Here is a 20426-nt window from a genome sequence, read left to right as displayed (position 1 = left end):
ATAATTTCTTTCAGGCTGAGTGAGTTTTCGGGAGAAAAAAAGCTACTGGGTGGAGCAGAGCTTTAGGTCCCTGGCGTTGCGAGAGAATTGCTCCCGTGGCTACTTCTGAGGCATCAACTTCAAGGACATAAGGCAAGGCCGGGTCCGGATGTTGTAGCACGGGGGCACTGGTGAATACAGCCTTAAGTCTGTCAAACGCTTCTTGAGCCTCTGAGGACCAGAGGAAGCGAGTGTGTTGCCGGGTCATTTGAGTAATGGGGGCAATGATGCGGGAAAAGTCTTTAATAAATCTGCGATAAAAATTTGCAAAACCCACAAACCTCTGGATACCCTTCTTGTCCGTGGGAGCAGGCCACTCCAGGATGGCAGACACTTTTTGAGGGTCCATAGCTATTCCATTCGTGGAAATGATCAGACCCAGAAACTGTATTGATGACTTCTCAAATTCACACTTCTCCGCCTTTGCATAAAGCCCGTGTTTTCTGAGAGTGGCCAATACTTTTTGCACATGTATTCTGTGGGACTCCAAGTTGGCAGAAAAAATCAAAATATCATCTAAGTAAACAATAAGGAAATTGTCCAGGAATTCTCTGAAAATGTCGTTTACTAGATGTTGGAAGGTGGCAGGGGCATTGCAGAGCCCGAAGGGCATAACCAGATATTCGAAGTGCCCGAAACGGGTTCGAAAAGCAGTCTTCCATTCGTCGCCTTCACGGATCCGTACCAAGTTATAAGCACCTCGTAGGTCTAATTTGGTGAAGACTTGAGCGGAGCGGAACCTCTGGAAAAGCTCAGGCACAAGAGGGAGTGGGTACCGGTTCTTTATAGTGATTTTATTTAAGTCTCTGTAATCCACACAAGGCCTTAGGGTATGGTCCTTCTTCTCTACAAAAAAGATGCCGGCTCCGGCCGGAGAGGAAGAGGGACGAATGAACCCTTTCTTGAGGTTCTCGTCAATGTATTGCCGTAGGGCTTCAAGCTCAGTCTCTGAGAGCGGGAAGATATGGCCGAAAGGAATTTCGGCCCCAGGTAGCAGCTCTATCGGGCAATCGTAGGGACGATGAGGTGGTAATGAGTCCGCTTTCTTTTTATCAAAGACATCAAGGAAGTGGTGGTATACAGAAGGAACATCTTGGCTGGTATTGGAAACCGGCTGAATAGAGAAACAACCAGCAGGAGATGGGGTCTCAGGAGCCACACAATGTTGTAGGCAGTATGCGGACTTAAAGGATACTTCCCCTGTTGACCAGTCTATCAATGGGTTGTGTGCCCGGAGCCAGGGGATACCCAAAATAACAGGGAACATGGGTGAAGGAAGAACGTCAAAGTGAAGAAGTTCGTGATGGCCAGGGCCGGTGGTGGCAAGAATAGGTAAGGTCTCCTGGATGATGGGCCCGGATCTGGGAGTTGTGCCATCTGCAAGGTGGATTTCAAGCTTACGGTTCTTGGTCTGGAGAGGTAAGTGATGTTCTCTTGCCAGTGAGATATCCAGGAAACAACTGCAGGCTCCAGAGTCAATAATGGCTGGCAGCCTGATCTCCCCTCCTGCCACCTGCAACGAAACAAGGAGGACCAGGTGAGTGGGGGAAGACCCAGGGGTTTGAAGATGCATATGATGGGAAATGAACGACTTACTTGGTCTGACTGGGCAGTCACGAAGGAAATGTCCATTGTCCCCACAGTACAGACATAAGTTCTGTTGCCTGCGACGAAGTCTTTCTGCAGGGGTTAAGGCTGAACGAACCACCCCGATCTGCATAGGCTCCTCGGGTGGCATTGGGCTGGCAGCAGTCGGTAAAGGTGTAGGAGGTGGTGGCACCCTGGGTAGCATCCAAGCAGGCCGAAAAGACTGAGCACGTTCAGATCGGCGTTCCCGAAAACGTCTGTCTAACTGGATGGCCAGTTGAATGAGCTCCTCCAAAGTAGTGGGGGTCTCAACCCGTGCTAACTCATCCTTGAGAGTTTCCGACAGGCCTAGCCGATATTGATGTTTGAGGGCGGCCTCGTTCCAGCCTGTGTCTGCGGACCACCTACGGAAGTCTACGGTGTAATCTTCCATGGGGCGTCGGCCTTGCTGTAACTTATGAAGTGTTGCCTCGGCAGTGGCTGTGCGTTGTGGGTCATCGTATAGCTGGGCCATTGCTTTAAAAAAGACCTCAACAGAGTCCAGAGCAGGGTACTTCTGTTCCAGCAAATGGTGGGCCCAGGACTGGGGTTCATCAGACAGCAGGGAGATGATAAACCCTACTTTGACTGCTTCCAAGGAAAAAGTTCTGGGTTGCAGAGCCAGATATAATGAGCAGGCGTTTTTAAAGGATTTAAACTTCCTGCGATCACCAGAAAAACGTTCAGGCAGAGGTACTCTGGGTTCAGGAGAAAGAGCCATCATGGTGGGGATAGCAGCTGGTGGTCCCGAAGCTGAAGGAGCAGGGTTAGAGGCTGCAGTAGATGGATCCGCAGGGCCCGCCGGAGGCGGTGTAGACAGATACTGCAGGCGACCTTCCAGTTGGAAGTAACCCTCCTGAAGATTCTTCACAGCCTGGGTTAAAGCTGCAACTTGCTGGCATAAGGCTTCCAGTGGGGAGGCACCTCTCTCGGCTTCTGACATGGCTGGATGATACTGTCACGTACCTGATCTGAAGCCGAAGTGTGTAGAGAGGGCTCCCCTTGCGGCTAGGTGCAGAACACCCCTGAAGGTGAGACAGGGAGTGCTGTGCCCGAAGTAGCACGGGTTGCCGGCTGGGATGGCCAGATGGTGGCTGAAGCCAATGGATGGAATGTCCAGGGTGGATCTGGAAGACTTGATAAGCCAGGCAGATGTGCTGCAGGAACACGGGAAGCGGAGTCAAATAGCCAAGCCGGGTCAGACACTGGAGAAAACTGGGAAAGTCCAGGGACAAGCCAAAGGGTCAAAAAGCCAGAGGTATCAAGAAGAGACGATGGTCAAGCAATCCGGGTCGGCAACAGGAAATCCAAGGTAAAGGCAAACAAGGCTCAAGGGACACAGGGAGCTGAAGATCATCCAGCAACTAGTACCTGTCACTGCTGGGTTTAAATAGGCCGCTTGGCGCCGAGCGCCGTCACGTCCTGCGTGTGCGTGTGCGAATTGGCGCACGCACGTTCTTAGCTGAACTTGCCCGGAGTTGGCCGCGCATGCGTATTCGCGCCAATGCGCGATTTCGCTGATTAGCCAAACTGTTTACCTGACACTTACCTTCAGTTGTCTGGGACTATATCCACTCATTTAATTCTCCCCATCTCTCTGCAGGTGGATGGAAAGGAAGTAAAGCTGCAGGCGATCATTGACTCTGGAGCCTGTAGTTGCTTCCTGGATATCAACCTAGCCAAGAACTTGCGCATACCCCTGAAACTGAAGGAACAAAGACTTGATGTACATTTAGCAGATGGCACTGCTCCTAGCTCTGGACCAGTCACTCAGGAGACTATCCCTGTCCTTGCCACAACAGAAGCAGGCCATCGGGAATTTCTCCGCTTTGATGTCATCAGGTCTCCTATTTTCCCAGCCATCCTAGGGATACCCTGGCTACGGGCCCACAACCCGCAAATTGACTGGCCCAAGGGAGAAATCATCTTCTCATCTTCCTATTGTCAGCAACACTGTGGCGTCCCTACGCCTGTCAACTCTTCAGTGTGTCTCTCCGTTCAACCTACACCGGATCCCTGTCATGCTGTTACTTCAGCCTACCTTGACTTACTTGATGTGTTTGACAAAAAAGGTGCCGATGCCTTGCCCCCACATCGGTCCTACGACTGCCCAATTGAGTTGCTACCTGGAGCTGAAGTCCCCTTTGGGCGCATCTTTCCGTTATCCGAAGTGGAGCTGGAGGCCCTCCGACAATATATAGATGAAAACCTTGCCAAAGGATTCATCCGCCCTTCATCGTCACCTGCTGGAGCTGGCATTTTCTTCGTCAAGAAGAAGGATCGTTCTCTCAGACCATGCATTGACTATAGGGACCTTAATAAAATTACTATCAAGAACAGATACCCACTCCCTCTCGTCCCTGAGTTATTCCAAAGATTCCGAACAGCCCAGGTTTTCACGAAGTTGGACTTGCGGGGGGCCTATAACCTGGTTCGTATTAGGGAAGGTGATGAGTGGAAGACCGCCTTCCGAACACGCTTTGGTCACTTTGAGTACCTTGTGATGCCCTTCGGGCTATGTAATGCCCCCGCCACATTCCAACATTTTGTGAATGATATTTTCAGAGAATACCTTGACCTGTTCTTAATCGTCTATCTGGACGACATACTAATTTTCTCAGCCTCGCTTGAACTCCATCGAGAGCACGTCAGAAAAGTGTTAAAGACCTTAAGAACCCATGGCTTATATGCTAAAGCAGAAAAGTGTGAGTTCGAGAAACAATCTATCCAGTTCTTAGGACTCATAATCTCCACGAAAGGGATTTCCATGGATCCTCAGAAGGTATCAGCAATCTTGGAGTGGCCTGCACCTTCTGACAAGAAAGGGGTCCAGAGGTTTGTGGGCTTCGCTAATTTTTATAGGAAATTTATTCGGAATTTCTCAACTATTATTGCCCCGATCACCCAGCTCACTCGCCTGCACTCACGCTTCTCCTGGAACCAAGATTCTCAAGCGGCTTTCGAAAAACTGAAGGCTCTCTTCACCTCTGCTCCAGTGTTGCAACACCCTGACCCAGCTCTTCCCTTTGTCCTTGAGGTGGACGCATCCGAAGTAGCTACGGGAGCCGTGCTCTCGCAGCGTCAGGGCCCAAAGGCCCTGCTCCACCCAGTAGCCTATTGCTCCAGGAAGCTGAATCAGGCCGAAAGAAACTATGACGTGGGTGACAGAGAACTCCTGGCAATTAAAGTCGCTCTCGAAGAATGGAGGTACCTCCTGGAGGGCGCTAACCATCCAATTATGATCTTCACAGATCACAAAAATTTGGAATATTTAAGATCTGCAAAACGCCTAAGACCTCGACAAGCCAGGTGGGCCTTATTCTTTTCGAGATTTAATTTCCACTTGACATACCGCCCAGGTTCCAAAAATGGGAAAGCCGATGCCCTGTCCAGGATGCTCCCCGAATCTGCTGAATGTGCTCCTCCAAGCACTATCTTATCTGCCCAAAATTTTTTGCTGATTCAACCTAACCTAAAGGCATCCATTGAACAAGCTTCTGTATCGTGCCCCGAATCCGAACATGACTCGTTAAGGAGGCAGGGTGGATTACTTTGGCACCAGGACAAAATCTTTGTACCTCAAGAAGCTAGGTCTCTGGTTCTCAGGGCATTCCACGACCACCGACTTGCAGGGCACTTTGGGGCCCGTAAAACTAACGAGCTCATTCAGCGGTCCTTTTGGTGGCCTAACCTCAGTCGGGACTGTAGATCCTACGTCAAGTCATGCACCATATGTCTACGTAGCAAAAGTGACAAAGTCAAAGCCTGGGGGTTATTAAGACCCTTGCCTATCCCTAATCGCCCCTGGGAAATTATTTCTATGGATTTTATTGTTGATCTTCCTCCCTCTGAAAGATTCACGACCATCCTTGTTGTGGTAGACCGATTATCAAAAATGGCCCACTTCATACCAATGATTGGTACTCCCTCTGCAGCGGAAACCGCTCACATGTTTATCAAGGAGATCATAAGACTTCATGGACTACCAAAGAACATTGTTTCGGATCGGGGGGTGCAATTCACCTCTAGGTTTTGGAGAGCCCTTTGTAAAGCCTTGGAAGTGGAACTCTGCTTATCATCTGCCTACCATCCCCAAAGTAATGGGCAAACGGAGCGTACTAACCAAACCCTCGAGCAATACCTCCGCTGCTTTTCAGCTTTTTCCCAAGATGACTGGGCATCCCTGCTTCCGCTGGTGGAATTTGCCTATAATAACTCTGTCCATTCAGCTACAAATCAGTCCCCATTCTGGGCTAATTATGGATTCCACCCTGCTGCCCTGCCTGAAATTATGCCTGAAACTTCTGTACCTACCTTGCAGGACAGACTTGTTTTCATTCAAAACAATTATCAGGTCCTCCGGGAGTCCATACAGAAAGCCCAAGTGGATTACAAAAAACACTTTGATCGGAAACGGAGGGGAAATCCTTCCTTCAAGGTTGGGGACAAAGTGTGGCTGTCTACTGCCAACCTGAAATTGGCCTGCCCTTCACGGAAGCTAGGGCCAAGGTATATTGGGCCTTTTCAGATCAAACGGGAAATTAACCCAGTGGCTTACGAACTATCTTTGCCTGACTCATATAGGATCCATCCGGTTTTTCACACCTCCTTGCTTAAACCAACTGTTCCAGATCCATTTCCAGGGAGAGTGGAGCCACCTCCACCGCCAGTGACGATTGGTGAGGACACAGAATTCGAGGTGGAAGCAATCCTGGACTGCAGGAAGAGAGGGAGACAAACCCAATTCTTAATTAAATGGAAAGGGTATCCACCCGAAGAAAGCTCATGGGAACCCGAAGCCAATGTACATGCCCCCAGACTCCTCCAAGAGTTTAAGGACAAATACCCAGAGAAAATTTCTCAAATAGGCATCCGGAGGCTGCCGTCAGGGGGGGGCACTGTCAGGGCACAAACACCAGGAGAAGGGCTCTAGGACCCAGCAGCGCTATCAGCACTTTGGCAGGAGAAGGACTTTAGGACCCAGCAGCACTACCAGCAATTTACCTGGGCCTATTTAAGGAAACCTGCCAGTGATTTTAGTTGCTGGTTGATCTTCAGCTCCTCCAGTGTGTTATCCCTGTGATATTCCAGTTCCTGTCTCCTGTTACCAACCCGGCTTGTCCTTGACCTGTCTCCTGATTGCTTCCTGTGTTTGACCTCGGCTATCCACCTGACCACGCTTGCTCTGATATCCACCTGGCTCCTGATCTCGGCTATCCACCTGACCACGCTTGCTCTGATATCCACCTGGCTCCTGATCTTGGCTATCCACCCGACCACGTTCCAGTCTCAGCATTATCCAAGTCCTGTAAACACCTCACGGGCGCCACCTGTCTGCTGATTCCACTCCAGCACTCCAGCTGTACTCTGGATCCTCCTGCACACAATCCAGCAGGCGACCCGTGCTACTTTGGGCCTGACCTCTCCTGTTCTCATCCTCAGGGGGGTCTGGAACTTAGCCGCAAGGGAAGCCCTCTCTCTCCATTGGCCTCTAGCACCAGGTACGTGATAGCCTGTTACTGATGTATAGTGTCTTGTCCTCTGTGTGATGGGGGAAATCTTAGTACAGGCAGGACTTTTCCTTCCTCGTGTCTGAACCTCCACCAAGGACAACAGTGAGCAGCATAGTAGTGACATCCCCAAATATCATTCCAAATCTCATGAGATTAGCAGTCAAATGCAGAAGTGCCTCAGATCTCACATTGCAGATATACAGCTATGATGTTGTAGGCAGAGGAGTGCCTAGGCACCCTTGCATACCAGAAGAGCACTACTATTTTAACCCCTATGCGCCGGCATCTCTTTAAGGGGTTTCAGATGCCGGGAGACAGGGCTTGGGCTAGGATCATGTGATCACATGATCAGAAAGCTCCTGATCTCAAGAAGCAATCAGGAGCTTTTTGATAGCCGTTGATAACTGTGCCAAGAGCACACACGGGAACGCGTACTTGGCAGAGCTGTGTCTGGAAATTGGTACGCAAATATGCAGCCTTTCTGCACCAAGGCCCACCCACAGAGAGGCCGCATATTTGCGTATTGTCGGGCCTAGAGGTTAGGGCGAAATTTCAGACAAAAGATACATTTTCAAGGTATTGCTTAGGCACAGTTATCATTTCTAAATTTTCCCTATAATATTTAAAATTTTCACTTGAGTTCAATTAAATTTTAAATCCGCATAATAGCCTGACAACTATTGTTTTCGGGAGGAGAATACAACATTGGCAGCATCCAGGTTTCTTATGTCACATGTTTCCGCTTTACATGCTTATAACCCCACTTTTTAAACTGACCATATACAGTTACTTTCCTATTTTCTTTTTTTTTTTTGTTCAGCCAGCAGATTCCTTCATCCACACATACAAGATGGATAAAGGAATCCCCCCGCCAGGACATTGTATTCTGACAGCAGGACCCACCGCCCCATTCCCACCTGTAGTTTGCTATTTTCCTAAACATGCATGTTTCCTGAAATGATTGTGGTTTTCATTTCCCATGGGCCACTAGATCAGTGAGCCAAAGCCTCTGAGTATCCATTGTTGTAGCAAATAGCTCCCTGATGTGTAATGCTTATGTTGAAACATCATTACTAAGTGATTAATTTAAAGAATGTGTGGTATAAAAAAAAAATGTGGTATGAATTAGAATTTCATTTTTCCATTTAATTCATTCATGATTTGCATACTGTAAACAAATGTAGACATAGACCTGCTTACTGTAATATTATCATTCCCAACTGACTATGCCAGTACAACTGTTTGTAGCACTACACCCTTGGAAGCTGCTGGTTGCGGGTTCCCCTGGGTTACCATTAGCAACAACACGACAACATTCCCCAAGTGATCTTTGGCTCAGTCAGGAAACAGTCCAGGAGCTTTGGGTTTTTTTTTTATTGTTTTTATTGAGAACTTGGATGGGAGAAGGGAATGAGTGGGATACTCCAACTTGTATAACTATGCACAATTAGCTGGGAAGACTGATTAATGATGGTTAACGCTGAGTAACGCTGAGTAGCACTGTATAACGCTAGTCACGGCTAGACCGCTGCTTCACGTTGTCATAAGTAGTGAAATAGAATTGAGTGAACTTCCTGAGGTAAACTGTACTGTACTGCAGAACAATCTTCAGGGCCCTTCCTGGCACCTCCTTTGTTCCTATTCGTCAACTACACGGCACCCCCTTTACTGTTAAACTTCCTGTGTGAGCTAGCTCCTTGATCCCCTGACTTCTCTGGAGTGGTCCCCTTTCCTAGGCAGACCCTGTGGCGAATCCCTGAGTACTCACGACACTGTTTTTCCTGAGAGACTAAGGCCACCAACTCCACTGTCAGCATTCTGGATCCTCTGCAGCTCAGCTCCACACCGGTTCACTAGGCTGACTGCCTGAACCACATTCCTCACATCTGCAGGAGAAGAGACCAGCCATCTGCCTCCTCCTGGGACTGCTTCCCGCCAAAGACGCCCTGTCACATGTCCCCTCCATATTTATGGTAAATCCCAGGATGCATTGCAAGAATGCCCTCCCACTGGGCAAATAACTGGGAGTAATTAATGGACTTCCTTTTGTCACTCCTGATTGGCTGTGCACGAACGACGTCTCCACCCACATTCCTTTCTTGGCGGTGGCTCCTCCTGCTAGGCAGAACTTTTCAGCGCACGCTTTCCCGCGCGGGGCAGTAACCCCTCCAATGCCTCTCTCTCTCAACACAGGCGACATAGAAGTTACTGCAAAGCGGACCATGTCTCTCGCCAGACATGCATCCACTCTTCTTGCTTGTAGCAGGGCCCTAGCTGCGCCTCCATCACCTTGAGCCAGCTGTCCCTCTTTGCCAGTCCAGAAAATTGTCCCGCGGTCGTATGCACTGTCAACAGTCCTCCTCCCAGCACATGTACAAGCAAGGCCCGTCACCATACTGTCTCCGAAGAAAGTCCCACTGCCCTCCACGGCATGGCCGACAGCTTTCTTCACAGTACTAATCCTGCTGTATAAAATACATGTCCCACTGTCGTATGCATGGTCAACACTTTTCCATATAGTCTTGTGGCACTCATGCGGCCCCCGACACACCGATCCACGTGCCCCTGGCCGCCATTTTCTCCGTCCACACTTGCACCTTTTACTGTTAAGCAGTCACAGTCCATGTTCACATAAAGATACCTTCCTCTTGTATCCCAGTACTTCACAGGAGTATACATTTTGTAGTTCAGACGGAAGCTCTCCGCCATTTCTAGGTACAGATTGCAATTCTGACTGGAATCTGTGCGTTGCCACAGGCAACCATCACTGTGCAATTTTATCTTCATCTCACTTTCCCTATCTCCCGTAAAGCAGGCCGTACACTTGGATTGAGCATTAGAACAAAGTCCCGGAAACAAAAATGGTGATTTTGAAAATTTTCTTCGGCCTTTGACATTAGCAACCGGGCCGCTAACCCAAGGCGACATCCCGCCTCTGATGATGTCAATTACTCTGACGACTTGCGTCAGGCGACCTCGGAACGATCAGCACGCTTCACTCACCGCGGTTTTCTCTTAATGATATGCTCTTAACATTCGCAAGATTGTGAGTATTATTCTTTTTATTCAATAAAACATCAATCTATGCAGTCTGCACTATTGTCCTCCTTCTTTCATCGATGTATATTGGAGTTGCATCTGAGGTATTATGAACAGTTCTTGTGGCATATCCCTTCCTGGTCAAAGTGTTTGAGTATATACATTGCCCACTATTTGATCACCATCTTCGTTCATCACGGCTGGGTGTTGGCTCCATCTAAAACTTCACCATTGGGAATTGGGATCTTGCTCCTACTCTTCCTCCTCCATATATTCTATTGGACATTTTGGACTTGATATTGGACGTTTTTTATCTAGTGTTTGGCGCTACTTTTACCCTTTTTTTTTACATCCTGGACGAGCCCCCAAATGTAGCACTACTCCCTTGGGAGCTGCGGGTTACGGGTTCCCCTGGGTTACCATTAGCAACAACACGACAGTTCAACATTTCCCAGGTGATTTTTGGCTCAGTCAGGAAACAGTCCAGGAGCTTTGGTTTTTGTGTTTTTATTGAGAACTTGGATGGGAGAAGGGAATGAGTGGGATACTCCAACTTTGATAACTATGCACAATTAGCTGGGACGGCTGATTAATGCTGGTTATCGCTGAGTAATGCTAAGTAGCTCTGTATAACGCTAGTCATGGCTAGACCGCTGCTTCACCTTGTCATAAGTAGTGAAATAGAATTGAGTGAGCTTCCTGAGGTAAACTGTACTGTACTGCAGAACAATCTGTAGGGCCCTTCCTGGCACCCCCTTTGTTCCTATTCTTCAGGGTCAACTACACGGCACCCCCTCCCCTTTACTGTTAAACTTCCTGTGTGAGCTAACTCCTTGATTCCCTGGCTTCTCTGGAGAGGTCCCCTTTCCTAGGCAGACCCTGTGGCGAATCCCCGAGTACTCACGACACTGTTTTTCCTGAGAGATTCTGCCACCAACTCCACTGTCAGCACTCTGGATCCTCTGCAGCTCACCTCAACACCCAGTTCACTAGGCTGACTGCCTGAACCACTTTCCTCACACCTGCAGGAGGAGAGACCAGCCGTCTGCCTCCTCCTGGGACTCTGCTTCCCGCCAAAGATGCCCTGTCACATGTCCCCTCTGTATTTATGGTTAATCCCAGGATGCATTGCAAGAATGCCCTCCCACTGGGACTGCCATAAAACATGATGTGTCACTGGCTGGGTTTCCTCCACTGTCCAACAAGCTCCCTCATTGGATACAGTGGGGACACTCCCTCAGACCCAGTGAATCACACCTGGAAACATGTGACAGGCAAACTAATAGATCAGGCTCCCCTGATAAGCAGCAGGAGCAACAGATGTTTTTACCTAGCACCTACCTAACTAGGAGGGTGCTACATGTTGTTAAAAGGTGCCAGGGCTATCTGCTGTATGATACACACAGCTATTACAATCTTGTCTTTGGGTATCATTAACAAAGATAGATTTATAGCAGTTTAGCAATGATGATGTTAAGCTAGATTTTTCGAAGTAATTAAAAATCCTATATGCATATTGATATTCATCTATATTTGCAAAGGAGTAGGGAGCATATGAGCACGCCCATTAACAGAGGGCACTATATACATTTGTGCAGTAATAAATACTGTATATAGTGTCTATTTGTGTGAGTAGTTAACAGTTATATCTACAACACGTGTGTTTCCTAAAGAGAAGAGGGTATTAAACCCAGAGGTATTATTAGTAGTGACCAAGATTCCATGGTGGTGTTATCTGCAATCTAGCAGCATTAAAGTGGAACTTCCCTCTCCCAATCAACATTTATTAATTTTAATCCTCATGTTGCTAGCATTAATAGATAGATATGAAGGTATATCATATGTACTTGTTTTAAACTTTTTAAAACAGTTACTTCCTAGCTTCCATGCCTAGGCAAATTATGTCATACATCCCAGAAGTCTTAGGGAGGGGAGGAGAGGAGGAGTTTTTTACAGCTCAGCATACTCTCCTGCATGCATACTTAAGCTAAGGGCAGGAAGTAAATGTTACATGAATCATCTGCCCTTACTTAAGATGGATGGGGGGGGGGGGGTTGATTTGAATATTAAAAAGTGAATTAAATAGTGTTTCAGTCTGTGGTGCTCAGATGCAGTGAAGTTCTGCTTTAAGTCCTGGTTCACTCCTATGCATTTTTTAATGCTTTTCAGTTTTGCAGCAACATACTACAGTCCATTTAACATGGTTTCATATGGGATCACACTCACATCTGCACATTTTGTGTAAAGGGCCAGGGACCAGTAGGTTGTGTTTTTGGTTCCATAGACTTCAATAGAATGTGTATTGAAAAACACAAAACGCACCTGGAATATGCATCAACTGCAACCTGCATAAGTGTGAACCAGGCCTTATTCTTCTAGGTGAAATAACAATGAAGCAGATTGTATAAATGATTGATATGAGCAAATATTCCATTTGTTTGTCACCTGTAGTTTATACATAAAAGCCATTTTTTGGGTGGTGCTAGTCTGCTAGTGACAAGCTACAATGACAAGTGCCATCTTTGTAGGCAAATGCAGCCCAAATGTCACCTGTCTGCACAGGCTACATTACCTGTATAAACTTTCAAAAGCATGACGCATAGAGTGTCCCCAGTTTACAGTAGCGTTCTTTAACTGTTTGAAGTACTTCTGAAGAGTTACACTATATAACTGAAAGCTTGTAAATACCTGACCAATGACCATCCCTCACTTACCATATGGCCAAAAGTATGTGAATATCCCTCCAAATGTTTGGGCTCTGGTATTCCAGAGAAGGGTATTGTTTATGCTACAGCAGTATATACAGTTGGGTGCTTTCAACTTTATGCAAATAGTTTGGGAAAGTCCCTTTTGTATTCAAGTATTCAAAAAAAGGCATATTTGTCAAGACTTGGTTTAAAGAGTTTATTATGGAGAAACTTGAGTGGCCCTGACCTAAACCCTACTGAAAACCCTGGGGATGAACTGGAACACCAATTGTGAGCCAGGACTACTTCTCCAGCATCAGTAATTGCCTCACAAGTGCTCTTGTGGATGAATGGGCACAAAATCCCACAGATACACTTTGAAAATGGTATACTACAAGGGACAGAGGAATCTGTCAAAACTCCATAAAATTTCCCATGATTTTGGAATGGGATGTCCAAAAACTTCTATTCATATAGTGTAGTGTAGAATCACTAATGTTCATGTTAATTTAGAGAAAACACAAAATGAACAAATAAATATAGGCTACAATATCTTTGTATATTGATATTCTTAACCAACTACCAAAATGAGACCCAGAATTTTTTTTTACGTATTATAGAACTAACGTATCAATTGTTTTAAATTTATAGTGCCAACACTTCCAGCTAGTATCCTGCGTCTTCGAATGTTCTCAATCTGTGTGAGATATGTCTTGGTTGTGTGTATTCTACTGACATTGGTCTTTTTTGTTCATCTCTCATCCACATATACTTAAGGTAATGTAGAATGTCTGTGTTTGGTTTAGTTACTTTACAAAATAGATTTGTATTCTTTCTTTTAGGTAATAAAGAACCCTACAATAATAATTATTCTTTCATTGCAGGAATCATCTCCAGAAGAACCCCAACATGACAGTGCTATTTCCTTCACTGTATGAAATATAAGATGAATCAGTATTACTGCAATCTATATCTTTTAATTATTTTTTCTTATTTTTTTTAATTTTATTTTTCCTCCTGCCATTCTATTCCATGTCAGCTCATGTGCGCACAGCAGAGTCTGAATGGCTCCCAGTTTTGTCCCTCCTTCTTTTTCACTTTGAGTATTGTTGTAATTTTGATAACAGGAGGCTGTTCTCAAGATACAGTAAAACCTTGGTTTGTGAGCGTAATTAGTTCTGGGAAAGATGCTTGTAATCCAAAGAACTCTTATATCAAAGCAAATTTCCCCATAAGAAATAATGGAAACTCAGATGATTTGTTCCACAACCATTTTCGTAAGTCCTTCAGTTTATAGTCCATATAAAAAGATTATAGCAATGTGTAACCATAAAATGTCCATCCACAAATGGCAGCCTCAACAAGGGGATTAGAAGTGAAATCCAGCAGGAACTACAGTGTATAAAAGAGAAGAGAGGCGCCTCTAAGTGTAGCAATATGGTTACATTTAAAAAAGGTACAACATTTAGCAACATGGTTGATGATTAAAAGAGACACATCTTTGAATGCAGGCAACTGGGGCAAAGCTTTCCACATAGACAATCCTCCTCACCGCCGGCTCTCACCACTGTCAATCTGCAGTCATGACCGGGAAGACTACCCTGCAGTAGAGCGATCTAAAAGCGAGGCTTGAAGCTCGTGGAGCGCAGTGTGGAAGGGATGACGCTGATGGCAGTGTGGAGGATGGTCTATGTGGATAGCTTTACCCCTGGTGCCTGCATACTTAGATGTGCCTCTTTTAATCATCAACGACGTGAGTTTCTAAATGTTGTACCTTAATTAAACGTAACCAGAGGCACTTAGATAACTTAGAGGCACTTCTCTTTTATACTCCGTTGTCACATGACGCTACTTGTATATCAAGACTTCACTTGTTTATCAGGTCAAAATTTATGAAAAAATTTGCTTGTCTTGCAAAATGTTCACAAACCAAGTTACTTTCAATCCAAGATTTTACTGTATATAATTCATTATTTTACCTAATAAATAACTGTGTTAGTGTTTTTGTTCATCTCTGTTTTTAGCCTTAAAATATAAAAAAAAATAAAAAAACATTACAGTAACCAAAAACAACTTATTAAAGCTTAACTGCAGACAGATTTAAAAAAAGTCAAAATGTATGCAGGTCTGCTTTTAATAATATGTTATTAAAATAATTATTTTTAAAGTCAAGTGGTATAAATACCTGATTTTGACCTGGTATAAGCGTTTTGCAGTCTGTGCCTCTTTGAACAGATGGGATTCCCTTCCTGGGATACTAACCAGTAATCAAAGTAACTGGGAGCAGGTAACTACTGCAACCAGCATATAACATTAACCATAAGTATTTAGATGCAGACCAGTATTGCAATAATACAAGCTTTATATAAGAAATGATAATAATAGTACATACATTCAATGTATAAGCAAGTATTATAAACAAAAGGCCCAAGAAGAGTCCTTTTTGGAATTGTGTAAGTATACCTGGATATAAATTAAAAATTAGATTACCTCAATGTAGCACCACCCCCGCAGGAGCTGCTGATTAGATTATTGGGTCTACGTCCTGCCTAACAACCCACAGAATTGGCTCGAACCCTCCCTAGGCACAACTGACCCAGAATAGGACTGGAATACCAAATGGCTACACAGATTGGAATATAACACTTCAATAAATAATAATGACCTGTTACCTCTCTCCAGCTGCAGTCCTTCTGGGTAATACAAGGTGACCACACACAAGCTTGCTTTTAAACAGGAAAGTTATTTACTGTAAATCAAATAAACAGTTTCGATACAGTAAAATATGACTTTGTAAAAGGATATACTGATTAATTAATCAAAGATAAGATAAATACTGTGATATCACTCCTCAACGGCACATTAATTGTTTCAGGAAATGTCTCAGAGCCTATAGGACCACCATCTTAATCACTATTATACTTTTGGAAATAAGGCTCAGCATTCAGTTAGACACAGTACCAGACAGTCAGACCTATCTGAGTCCGCTGTTTCTTCTCTATATCTTCGCTAGCAACGTTGGTGCACTCGCGATTTGTAATCCACATTGAGGATGGGTGATCAATAGAGAGAATGGCAGCAAACAGTTAGTAATCACCGCGGGGTGTCTGTGCAGGATTGGCGGTAAAACTTCTGTGAGAGATGTACTGGGCCACCTGGTATATTGCCTTCTACTACTCTAAGGCTAATCCTGACTAAAGTTACTTCTTTGATAGATAGAGTCAGTTTTTGGGCAGGTGCCCTCTCACCAACAGGACTGTTTACCAGGAAGCCTCCGCTGCGATCTCAGTCTCCGGCCTCTGTCACCAGCCGCACTAGGTATTTGGGGTGGATGAGTCTGGTCTCTGTAGAACATCGATGGGACCTCCAGGAGGGATCCTCTACTGGAGATGAAACACTGCAACTTAGTCACTTAAGGCCCAGGAGTTTCGGCCTAGCATGCAGCATCAGCCCACAGCGCTGGCATCCTGCTTGTCTCACTGTGTCTTTCCCAAGAGAGTGAGCCTGGCTCCTCCCTTCCTTTATAAAGCTTCCCCCAGAAGGCTGTGCGGTGCAGCAGTGCACCCTGGTACTCTCAAAGCACTATGGGCAATGAAGACTGCTCAACTTCCTGAAAGGAAAATCACATCAAAAGAAATTCCATAGCCGCTGCAAAGTGTCCTTTTGGCCACTAGATGGAGCCGAGTTCCTCTCAAATGTCAAACAGCAGTCTTTTAGAACTTGTATAATGGGAGACCCCGCTACATCAAGATGAATGTTGCAGCAATGTTAAGTTGCAGGGTTCCCTGGGGATGATTGTGATGCAGCGTTCATCTTGGTGTTGGAGACCTGAAGACAAGATCAACAGTAATGGGGTGATCCTGCAACCATTGTCCAACTGTTTGCAGGGTTCCCTGGGGATGATTGTGATGCAGCGTTCATCTTGGTGTTAGAGACCTGAAGACAAGATCATTAGTAATGTGGTGATCCTGCAACCATTGTCAAACTAAGGTACTCTCTCTTGAGGTAGCTGACTTGTGGTGCGGACTGTACTGCTGAAACACGTCAGGGCCCTCACTGGCGCCCTCTTTAACCCCTATTCTTCAGGGCTTCACTATTTGGCACCCCCTTTACTGTGCGCTCCTGGTTAGCTGGCTCCGGGATCCCCTTTGACTTCTCTGGAGTGGTCCCCTCTTTAGGCAGACCTTGAGTACTCACAATACTGTTTTTCCTGAAGATCTCTGCCCAGCAGCTCCACTCAGTCAGCAACTCTGGATCCTCTGCAGCCCAGCTCAACTTCTGGCCCCTAGGCTGACTGCCTAGACCACCTTCTCACTGTGCAGGAGGAGAGACAACCATCTGCCTCCTCCTGGGACTTTGCTCCAGCCAAAAGACTCTCTGTCACATGCCATCCACAGATTTAGTCCAAATTCCAGGGTGCACTGCGGCAAACCCCGCCCACTGGGACAGTCATAAACCCTGGTGTGCTATTGGCTAAGTTTCCTCCACTGTCCAACAAAATCCCTCATTGGATACAGTGGGGAGACTCCCCAGAGTCAACAGGCCACACCTGGAGGCATGTGAAAGCAGCAGCTAACTGATCCAGCCCCCCTGATAAGCAGACAGGGCTAATATATGGTTTTCCTCTAGCACCTACCTAGGAGGGTGCTACAAGTATATAGCAGCCTTGTGAATTCTATCAGTGCATGGTTAAAGATTGTTGGAGGAGTTTTCATATTGTACTGGCTGTCTTTTCAGGATGCAGAAACCTTGACCCTCTGTCTGGACAGTGCTGATTGGCCCTGTGCTGATCACACGCACTCTCCCAAGAAAAACCCTCTAGCCATACACACCAAACTGAGCATGTGCAGCCTGAATCCATAGAATATGTCTTATCCGGACATGTTTTGGAGTCAGTGGAAGAAGAGGAGGATCTGTACATACAAGATTAAAAATCCTTTTTACACAATGCAGAGGATTAACCCCTTAGGTTCCACAGTGAGTGTAACAAGCATGCTTTACAGCATTTACAGACCAATTTTACTGTTGTGGGATTAGTAACACTTTAATATACGGCAAGGTTACCACTACCTACCCACGCCATATCACAGACTCATTTATCTGGTATAGTGCATGTAAGATAACAACAAGGAGACAGATATAATTCTGTCACCAGTCTTTATATATACACTATAATACCAAAAGTATTTGCACGCCTGCCTTTACACACACATGAACTTTATTTCCATCCCAGGCTTAGTCCGTAGATTTCAATAGTGAATTGGCTCACCGTTTGCAGCTATAACAGCTTCAACTCTTCTGGGAAGGCTGTCCACAAGGTTTAGGAGTGTGTCTATGGGAATGTTTGACCATTCTTTCAGAAGCGCATTTGTGAGGTTATGCACTGAGATTGTACGAGAAGGTCTTGCTCGCAATCTCCGCTCTAATTCATCCCAAAGGTGTTCTATCGGGTTGAGGTCAGGACTCATCTATGTCTTTATGGACCTTGTTTGCGCACTGGTGCGCAGTCATTTTAGAACAGGAAGGAGCCATCCCCAAACTGTTCCCACAAAGTTGGGAGCATGAAATTATCCAAAATGTCTTGGAAGGCTGACGTCCTAAAGGTTCCCTTTACTGGAACTAAAGGGCCAAGCCCAACCCCTGAAAAACAACCCCACACCATAACCCCCCTCCACCAAAAGATTTGGACCAGTGCACCGAGTAAGGTCCATAAAGACATGGATGAGCGTATGATGGGGGGAAGGACTTTTGGTGTGATCAGTGGCTCTGATGTAAGGCCCCCTTTACATAAAGGGTCCCATCAGGTCCACCTGTCAGTTTTTTAGACAGACCTGATCAAACCCTCCATTCACCCCTATTGACAATTGGGTGTGAACAGACTTGTATCCTACCTCCAATCCAATCTGCTAAAAAACAAACAAACATCCCCTTCCATCTAGGCAGTGTAAGCTGGGGAACAGGTAGCAGGTGCAAAGCTCCCTGGGATAAGCAGTTTTTCAGGCACAGATACCAAATCCAGTGAGGTAGTGACAAACAGTGCGCTGTTTATTGGTGTTATATACAAGTCTATATACAGGTGCTGTACAGTGCCTTTTTAGAAAACAAGCAGTAATAATAATAATAAACAAAAGCCTAGCCATGTCCCGGCGCTTACTATACACAATGCAGTCCCTAACTAACAGAGACTGAGCAAGCCTACAGCTTGTCAGCTTCCAAAGACATACACAGGTAGATTTACTGACCTTCCGCTCTCATAGACAAACATTGTCTGTGTTCCCAGGCTGAGAGAGAGCAATGCTGTCTGTCTCAGGTGAGATTAAATTGGCCTGGTGAAGAGGACGAAGATCCGAACTGGATCATGGCTCAGAGATCCCTAAGGCTGCATTCACATGTCAGCGTTTGGATCGCGGGCAGAACCGCGTTGGTTCCGCCCGCGATCCGGAGATTATTGCAAATCGCGGGACGCCTAGCGTTGCCCGTTGATTTGCAATAGCCCCCCAAACGCCGAGCGATGTTGCCGCGATTTCCGCCTGCCGAATCGCGGCAACATCGCGCAAACAAAATCGCGGGACGCAATACGCTCCAAAGAAGTACAAGAGCTTCTTTGGAGCGTATTGCGTCCCGCGATTTTGTTTGCGCAATGTTGCCGCGATTCGGCAGGCGGAAATCGCGGCAACATCGCTCGGCGTTTGGGGGGCTATTGCAAATCAACGGGCAACGCTAGGCGTCCCGCGATTTGCAATAATCTCCGGATCGCGGGCGGAACCGCGGCGGTTCTGCCCGCGATCCAAACGCTGACATGTGAATGCAGCCTAAAGGTATACGAGAGATGCCTGGGTGATGTATAAACCCCGAACAGGACTTTTCCTGGCTCTCTCTGGGACACTCTGCTACAGCAGATTAGAGGACAGACTGGTGAAGAGGGGTGTAAAGAGCAGAACGGGCTCGGTCCGTGTCCACTCTGTATAAACTGAGTGGACGTACACCTGTCATCCTCCCGCATTGCACTGGTCAGCAAGATATCAGCTGACAGATCCCCTGCTGACCATAACAGAGAGGGGCCTAAAAGGGGGGACTTTGTTGTAATAGGGGGTTTCTGATTTTAAAGAGGGACTCTTATGGACTCTGAAATGAAAGGTTAACACGTGGCCATAAATATGTGTAAAATATACAATGTGGGCGGCCCTCGTACTGAAAAGATTAGAGAATTCTGGTTTAGAGCTTTTGTAAAGATTTTATTGCTGTTTTCCTTTTGGAAGAATTTTTCTCATGTTCTGTTGGGACAGTAAGTAATAGGAAAACTCTCCAATAGTAATACAGACAAAAAAGTTTTTTTGGTAGAATGGGAAAATGACTGCTGATTACTACTACAAGGTTTAGGAGTGTGTCTATGGGAATGTTTGACCATTCTTCCAGAAGCCCATTCCAGAAGTCTGAACCTTATTTGTGCCCTGGTGCGCAGTCATGTTGGAACAGGAATGGGCCATCTCCAAACTGTTCCCATAAAGTTGGGAGCATGAAG

At 46.1% G+C, this 20426-nt stretch overlaps 1 long non-coding RNA gene across 1 annotated transcript in view; it reads left to right on the top strand.

Moving 5' to 3' along the window:
- LOC309545210 overlaps nucleotides 1–13969 on the top strand; it is a 34732-nt gene extending 20763 nt beyond the window's left edge. Inside the window, exons 3-4 of the long non-coding RNA XR_014224882.1 lie at nucleotides 13556–13681; nucleotides 13789–13969. This is a non-coding gene — a long non-coding RNA (uncharacterized lncRNA). The remainder of the gene's footprint in view (nucleotides 1–13555; nucleotides 13682–13788) is intronic.
- Nucleotides 13970–20426: the final 6457 nt, after the last annotated feature.

The sequence above is a fragment of the Pelophylax lessonae genome (genome assembly GCF_965119305.1).
Source record: "Pelophylax lessonae genome assembly, chromosome: 2".
Lineage (NCBI taxonomy): Eukaryota > Metazoa > Chordata > Amphibia > Anura > Ranidae > Pelophylax > Pelophylax lessonae.
This window is presented reverse-complemented; position numbering and strand designations above follow the sequence as displayed.